The sequence below is a fragment of the Grammomys surdaster genome, unplaced genomic scaffold (genome assembly GCF_004785775.1).
Source record: "Grammomys surdaster isolate TR1022 unplaced genomic scaffold, NIH_TR_1.0 278, whole genome shotgun sequence".
NCBI lineage: Eukaryota > Metazoa > Chordata > Mammalia > Rodentia > Muridae > Grammomys > Grammomys surdaster.
In genome coordinates, this window is record NW_021604719.1 from 11609561 (window position 1) to 11617922 (window position 8362).

The 8362-nt window shown below is 42.5% G+C and overlaps 1 protein-coding gene and 1 long non-coding RNA gene across 2 annotated transcripts in view; one reads left to right on the plus strand and one right to left on the minus strand.

Annotated features, from left to right (window-relative positions):
- Window positions 1–2309, minus strand: part of Znf608 (zinc finger protein 608) — a 107902-nt gene extending 105593 nt beyond the window's left edge. The window contains exon 1 of the mRNA XM_028777185.1: window positions 2044–2309. The gene's annotated coding sequence lies outside the window, so the exon portion shown is untranslated. The remainder of the gene's footprint in view (window positions 1–2043) is intronic.
- Window positions 64–1451, plus strand: LOC114629178. Its single transcript, XR_003712608.1, has 2 exons — window positions 64–107; window positions 967–1451. It is a non-coding gene; the product is annotated as an uncharacterized LOC114629178 (long non-coding RNA).
- Window positions 2310–8362: the final 6053 nt, after the last annotated feature.

The following is an 8362-nucleotide window of genomic DNA, read 5'->3' on the forward strand; positions in this document are numbered from 1 at the left end:
GAGAGAGAGAGAGAGAGAGAGAGAGAGAGAGAGAGAGAATTAGAGAAAAAACTTTTCCGAACTTCTCATTCCGCTTTCAGTTGCAGACTTCAGAGTCACCGTGATCAGTAAGTAATGATCTCATGTAGCAAACCTACAGGCGTCCTCTAGTAACGAGACAGAATGTGCTAACATCGGGATAAATTAGTGAAAGGGAAGAAAGAATAAGAAGAAAGGACTGAAAATCTGGGCTGGATTCCGCCTGTTAGTCGGGAAGTGGCATTTTTCCGCTCCTCCTGACATTTGATTTCTCCAAGTAACTTAAGGAGGGGGCGAAAGGATGGGGGGAGGAGAAGAAGGAGGAAGAAAGGGTGGGATGAGGAGCTAGGCTGGAGGAGAAAAAGAAAGGTGTGGAGGAGGAGGGAGCAGACGATGCAGGGAGCTGATAAACCAGTTAGAGCAGCTTTCGCCCGGGGCGGGGGGCGGTGGAGCGGGGAAAATAACGGCGTCTAAAAGGGGCTGTCTTGGAAACCTGAAGGATGTGATGTTTTCCTGTTTTATGTTGTTTTTGAGAAAAAAAGAACCGAGTTCTTAGAATAGTCCCCGAGGAGGGGTTAAAATCCTCCGCCGCGCAAGCCGATCTGTCATGTGGTAATTCGATAATTAGAGTCAAAAAGGTTTTTTTTTTTTTTTTAAGGCGACCTTTCTCCAGGACAATTTCTCTTTCTCTACACGCAGCAAACAGTGCGTCTCTATTTTTTTCCCCTCCTCTCTCCACCTCTCGCCCACCCCCCTCCTGTGTTTAGTCAGATGGCCTCGGAGCTTGGCTTAGTATTTTTAATTAGCTGGCGTTTGGAAGCTAAAAGCAGTAATGAATTGTTGATGGATTGGAAGTGGAGAGTGGCTTTGCTGGAAATGTCGGGGCTGGGAGAGGGGGATGGGCGCCTTAGCAACACCAACCATCTAAAAGGAGCGGTTTTGTTACAGTGCAAGCCTTTCACATCACGTGAGGATCAAGGGCTCAATTGGTTGTCGTGAGAACAAAAATGGTGACAAGCGTATCAAGAAAATACTGATCTGGTCTTTAAAAAAAAAAAAAGCTGAAGGTTTCTCCCTTCCCCCTGCAACCCACCTTCCCCCTCCCCGCACGCCCTACGGTGGGCGAAGCTACAAGTTATGAATGCGAAGCATTTCTTAGCCATCTAGGATCTCGGAAGTTCGGAAGGAGGGAAATGTAATGGCCACAAGAGCAAAGCAGATGTTTTAAAGAAACAGCTTATAAACCTTTCCTCAACAGATCTCCAATTTGTCGGCTTTCCCAAGGGGGTCAAGGCAGCGGACGCCTGGGGGGAGGGCAGAGTACCTCGGAGCTGCTGGGATTTTAGGAACACCCCCCCTTCATGTATTAAACAAAGAAAAACATTTTGCTAGCTCCCAAACAGGGACTTGTAATAAACACACCATTGTTACTATTTGTGGGCTTGTTTGGGTTGGGTGGGGCTCTTTCCCCCCCACACACACACACCTTCTCTTAATGGTGTTTTTTTCTTCTTGTCTTTTTTTTTTTTTAAGAAAGTGGGAAATGATAGTTACAGTCATTACATGTAATGGATGAATATTCCCTAGTTTACTATTAAATTACTGAGCAGGAGGATGTGACAGGAGAGAAATCGGCTTGTTCTACCCGGGTTCCCATTTGCCTGGCTCGTTCTGGGCGGGGGTCAGCTCAGCTCCGGTAGAGAAGGAAAGGAGGGGGAAGGTGCGCCAGAGACCTGACACGGAGGACCAGGGTGTGTAACTGAATCACTCTTAGTCTCCTTTGGGTTAGAGCCCAAAAGGTAATTTACTCTTAAGTTAGCCCAAGTGCCCAGTCAAGCTTAATTTGTCTAAAGAAGTTACAAAGTCACCCTCCACTGAATAAAATTCACCCTTCTTGGGCTGTTCTAAATGCAAAGCCAAACCCTGTAACTAGTTCCTCATTTCAATGCATAAAACTCGCACATTCCCCTGCATGAATACCCCACTAAAGTGCTATATAGCGACACACCACGCAACCGTACTTACGGTCTGTATGGGAGCGAGTTGACCTTTTCCTTCTAACTGCATTGAGTGTGTTTGGTTGCAGCCGCTTTATTTTGGAAATTATAATTTCTTCAATTTTTTTTTATTAAAGATGGACCAGCAAATGTCACAGACCGTCCCGTGTATTATTTTTTTATAAAAATAAAAAACAACAAAAATAAAGCAAAAAAAAAGAACATAGAAATCCCCCCGGTGCACACACACACACACCAAGCTTGTTCTGGAACAGTGGAGTCAGAACTGAAACACAACACACGCACAGGGGGAGTGGAGCCAAAGGAGCTCTCAGCCTGTATACCTGAAAGGGACTTTTCTTTGTTCCCAATGCCCTTTCGCACAGGGCCAATCAGAGAGCAGCTTTTATGAAACTGGGCTCTCTCATTGGCTAGCTGCTTTCTCTTGGCTACTGTAGGGGGTTGAGATATACACACGTATAAAACACACACTGAGCGCGGGTGGGGGTGCGGTGGGGGGTGGTGGTGGAGACAAAGCGTTTTATTTTCCAAGCAGATTGGGGTTGCGGAACCTCCCGCAGGACGAAGGGGGGGGGGATGGGGCGCCTGTTTCAATTACTACATCATTCACATAAAACACTTATTTATTAAAACACATCTCAAGCAGGCTGCGAAGAGAGGATATCGGTAAACGCAAGTTTGATTGTGTTATCTTGGGGGAAATAATGTATGTGATCGCTCGGTGGCAGAGGGAAGCCAGCTGAGCCACCCGCACGGAGCGGGGACGCCGCTCGGTGGAAACCCACCCGAGAGATTTACTGTTGTCCCTTCCATGTCCCAAGGACTCGGCAGCCCAGCTCTGCAGCTTCTGTCTCCCAGTCCTTCCCCACCACCTTGCCCTTCCTGCAATCCTGCCCCCCCCCCCAATTTCTCCCTCCCTCCCTCCCTCTCTCCCCCCTCTCCCTCTCTCTCATTAAATACGTAAAATCAGCGGGGAGCATCCGGTGGTGGGGGAACAAGTAACCCTTTTGTTTCCAGGCTTCTGATCTGCAAGCCCTGAACTGTGGACCCAGACGACCATTGAGCAAAGCCCAATGGATGGCTCTCCTCAAATTACCAGCAAATCCCTTCAACTGATCTTCTGCGACAGACAGACAGACAAGGCCGCAGCAAACCACATTAACACCTCAAACGAACCTTATTAAAAAAAAATAGATCGATTTGTGGGAAAAAAGATACTAGGCATATTAACTCCTTAAACAGCCTCTGTCCCCAATTTTTAATTATCTGGATTATCTGCCTAAATTCTTTTTTCAAATCTTTAACTCTTATGAGGGTCAGAGATTCTAAATTCTCTTAACGCTGTGTCCACAACCCACAAACATACAAAATGTTCTCACTTTTATGGTAAGACGACAAACGCAGCCGAGTTAATGGGACTCATTTTCCAGGACAGGAGGCTAATGTGAAAACAACCCGTTAATATATTTAAGCTAATGTAGTCTTACATATTAAGTCTTCAGAACATGGTCTATTTTTAAATTTGTGTTGTTATTTTCAATTATTTTGAGAGCTAGAATGTGGGGGTTTTATTGTCACTTAATCTTTGAGTTTCAAGTAAATCAATTATAACCCAGAGTTTGAAGGATCAGATATTACTGGGGTTTTCAGTGGACAATTGGAGCTTACACAAACGGGCACACAAGAGGACTTGCCTCTGGCAGAAGACAGCTATGATGTAAATGTTTGGAGGTGACTTTGCGGATCAATACAAACAGTTATGCCACATGTTATAAGTAATGGCTATTGATTAACTAATGTTTGTGTTTTTAATATATTTAGTCCATTAAAAAAAAAATGCCAATTTGTTGTTTCATTGCCCTAGATGAACTAGAGTAGATGCTGCAAAAAGCAACAAACCAAAAGTTCTGACCTTTATTGGAGTAAGACACAGAAAGGGAGTACTGAAATCAGGTCAACGCCTTTTACTCACATTGAAGATATACAAAAACAAATACTCTGGGACAAATTAGATACCTAGTATCCACTCATCTTCTGTTCTAGTTTTGATGTCTGGGTAGTTATTTTTTACTGTACAGGTTTTACATTTATGTATGGCTCCTTGTTAATGGCACAATGCCTTATAGAAGTCATAACTTTTCTTCTTTTAGAAGTGTGCTTCCTCCAAAGATCAACTCACGCTTGTGTGTTTCCTGTGTCCCTGGGGTGTTGTCTCCATTTCAGGCTGTGGTTACCCCATATGTTAAATTAGTTTAGAAAAAAATCAACGATTATCTCTTAAAACAAAAACACTTCACAGGGTATTTAAACATTATAATCTAGAGGCAGTGGGAGAGGGTAAAACTCTTTCAAAACACCCTCCCACTAAAGAAATCACAGAGTTGAACCAGATCCAAAATTTAACCGTCCAGATGTGTAATTGAACCTAGTCCTGTCTTCTACATCAAACACCTAAGACTATAGCTTTTTAAAAGAAACATCATTGGCCAAAGAAGGTCAACTTGAGATCATATTTAATTCAAATTATTTTGGCAAATCAAAGCATGTTTCTTTCCATTTTATCCTTCCCACGGGCCCCTTATTCCCCACCCCCATCTCTCCCACCTCCCAAATTCTTCCAGGCAACTTTTGAATAGACTACTATTGTTATACTGGCTTTGCATGTGTTTGTTTTGCTTGAAAAGGGGTGGAGGACAATCTAGAGGCCTGTGAGGACTCTCAGATAATGGGAGACTGAAAGATAATTAGCTACCAGCTTTGACAAGTGCAGTTACTCTCTTGCCTCACAAAGTTGGAAAGTTTGATTCTGTTTACAGAACTGAAATTTTTTCATCCTGATGCATTTTTTTTTAATTTAATCTCTTTGAGAATTTCACACACGGGTACATAATTTCCACCCGTCTGTCTCTTCCCCCAGCCTCCACTCAATTCTTTCTGTGCCCTCTATTTTCTTTCAAAATCATGACCTCTTTGTTACTACATATATTTCTTATCAAAGTAGTGTACCAGGGGGTGTAGCTGTCTTCCTAGTGATATCCACTGCATTTCCTTGATTACACCAGTACACTCTTTCAACATGTGTACTTTGTAATTTTGTTTCATCCTGTGTCTACCCAGAGACAGTGAGAGATGGAGGAGATGTCTGGGAAAAAAGAGCAGTGTTCCGAGTTGAGGGGTGGGGGAGACATGAGGTTAGTGTAAAAAGGAGGTAATTAGAGAGTGTCATTCTACAGGCAATAGCCACCATCGCTCCTCCATGGGCCCCCAAGTCAGCTCTACACATAACAAGTCTTTAGGAAGGAGGTGGTAGAGTATTCCTGCCGTCCTGGCAAGAGACTTGGCTCTGCTCTGCTCCGCTCCGCTCCCCTCCCCTCCCCTCCCCTCCCCCACTCCCCTCCCCTCCCCTCCCCTCCTTTCCCTTCCCTTCTCCACTTTCCTTCCTCCCTTCATTTCTTCTTTCTTTCCTTCATTTTTTTTCAAGAGGAAGCTAACAGTGTCAGGCAACAACACAGAAAATCAAGGTGGCCTTTATTCGTGATTCTTTTTTCTGATTGGAGTTGCATTATTAAGGGCTAGAAATCAAAACCAGTTTTATACCCTGCCCCCCTTTTTTTTCTACAAGCACTTTAGTAGGCAGCCCAGGCTAGCTAGAAACTTGATATCCTCTGCCTTCTCAGTGGTAGGATTATAGCACTTATGTCCAGCAGACATCTTTCTTGAGTTTCTATTTACTTGAAAGCAAGTAGAAGCTTTTCTAAATCTACACATACCACGCACTTGGGAGTTCTTGGGAGCTCTCAAGATCAAGAGAAAAGCTAGAAGAGAAAATTCTAAAATATAAATTATATAAGCTTAATTTGCATGAAAGGGACTTAAGTTAGGTGTAATTATAAATGTATCAGTTACTCAACAAAACTATAGGGAAAGATTCTTATCCACTAGGAGCCCTTAAGCACTGGCCTGCTTCTGTTCTCTTCTAGAGAATACGAACCTGATTAAGGAAACACCCACAGAAACATTAGAAGGCCTTCACTCTTTTCACCTACAGATAATTGCTTCCAGTTGATAAAGAACTTCTGAAACGAGGGGGTGGGGGAAGAGCAAAACAAAAATAAAACAAAACATTGCTATCCTTTTACACTCTGCATGGCATCTCTGACCTAAATTTCCATCAAGCAATGTCTATCTCTGGATAATTGCCATCAAGTAAAGCCCAGTACCGTTCTTTTGGTCAAACATTTGATAGTTTACATAATTCTGAAGTAACCTTAGACCAAAATAAAGTTCCAAGGGGGAAAAAGATGTTGTATACAGAACCATTTCAAGTCCATGGTAGAAAGAGGTGAGGGAAGAGAGAGCTCATGATAGCCCCTGGTGAAAAACACATTTCTGATAGATGTCCATAAATAGAGATATTCTTCTGTATCTTCCAATATTGCCACATTAGCTTTTCAGGTAGCTTTTATGTCCTGCTAACTTATTTTAGTCTGAAGTCTCACCAACTGACTCCCAAAGACAGGGAGGGTCATGCAGTCTTGTCAGCCCTTTGTAATCTACCTTAGTTTAAACAACTGTAGATGATATAAGGCAAATACATCAAGTGATTTAATATTACAATCAATTTTAATAGTAAAGAAATAAAAATATAGGAATATAGCTCTACGGTAGACTGCTTGCCTCACCTTCTTGATGGCATGGGTTCAATACCAAGACAGAAAGAGAAAGATGAGGGTGGCTTCTCCTTGTATGCTCCAATAGCTCCTATTTTCTGGTGCAGTTCCAATTTCTTAGTGGAGAAGAAAAGGCAGCAGCCTGTCCCTGGTATGCTTCACTTTGAGAAAACCTAACAAAACAGCACTTTTTCCCTTTTATTTTTTTTTCTTTTTAAAGAAAAACACTTGGACAGTCCGTGTGTTGAGAGAACAGTAATGGAGGTAGGTCAGCCTTAAGTGTCTCAGATCATACCTCAGCTTGGCCCTAGGCACTGTCAGGGTGGTGTTGGCTACTGTGTCTGCATGGGTGCCCTAGCAGGGTCTGGGATCAGCTAGGAAAGTTAGGCAATTTACAATCCCATGCAATGAAACCATTTCTAGGAAAAGAGTTCTCTTTTATACTTCTGAAGACTGGGTCCACAAAGAAGATCAAAACACAAGCTGCGTTTTTTAGAACTACTTATTGGAGATTGCTGTTGCTGGTTTTATTACAATATGTATTTTACAGATTTAGGTAATAGCCCTGATTTTTCAAATCGACCTCTGTTTAGACACGTTTCACTTTGGGCTGTTTCTTGTCTGCGAAATTACAGTCATTTGCACGTTATTACAGTGAGTAGGAGACAGATTGTATTTAGCGCTGGGTGGGGGAAGGGTTATTATGGGAAGTGATCCGCTACGGTCAGCACATAATTTCAGCCTGAAGAAAATTGCTTCTGAATGGCTGGTCTGTTAGCCAGCCAAGGAATGGTCACTGGGAAAGTCTGCAAAATGCTTCTGCTTAATCTGCTTTGCAGGGTTAGCCTCCTTGCCAGAAGAAGAAACGATGGAGGTGTGTGTGTGTGGGGGGGATGTTTGTAAAACAAAATTTAAAAACTTGTAGGTGAAATGTTGCCACTGCTCTGTGCGAATTTAAAACAACAGAGCAGAGAAGCACCAAGTTCGGAAAGGACAAAAGGCTGTTGGATACAGCCTTTATATTCCTTGTCTTCTTTTCTTTGTGTCCTGTCAAGAGAATCACTCTGTGATTTACTGAGAGTAGATAGTTGTATTAAAAAAAAAAAATTGTGAAGTGCATTATGAAACACATTGATGAATACATCTCTAAGATTTTCATGTATAAATGACTGCAGGAGGTAAAAGAACTAACCAAAACAACTTTGTTATTGAGAGTAGAGGAACACCCCTAACTAGGAAAGTACTCAGTATATTTAAAAGGATTTTCATACTTGATGAACTCTACTTTGTTCAGATTTCATAAAGTTGACACATGTTTAATAAAGCAACGGTGGCGTTCATCAAAACCAGCAAACCCGAATTAGTGATTTATGGTCCTCATGCCTCTCCTAGACAGGTTTTACGTATTCGGTTAGAACAACTCAGGAGCCTAAAGTTGATTTTGAAGAAGACTTCCATTTTGCTCAGCTTCTTGGCCGTTGAATGCTACTGTTGTTGAGAACAACTGTGCCTCTTTTGTTTGCTAAACAAGCCTTCCTAAAGGATGAATCACTACAATCATTTGGAGAATATACAGTAAACAACAGAAAGTTGTTCTGCTATTTTCTCAGGAGAGTATTTCTTCCCCAACCTCCTGCAGCTCAGCCTGCCTCCAGA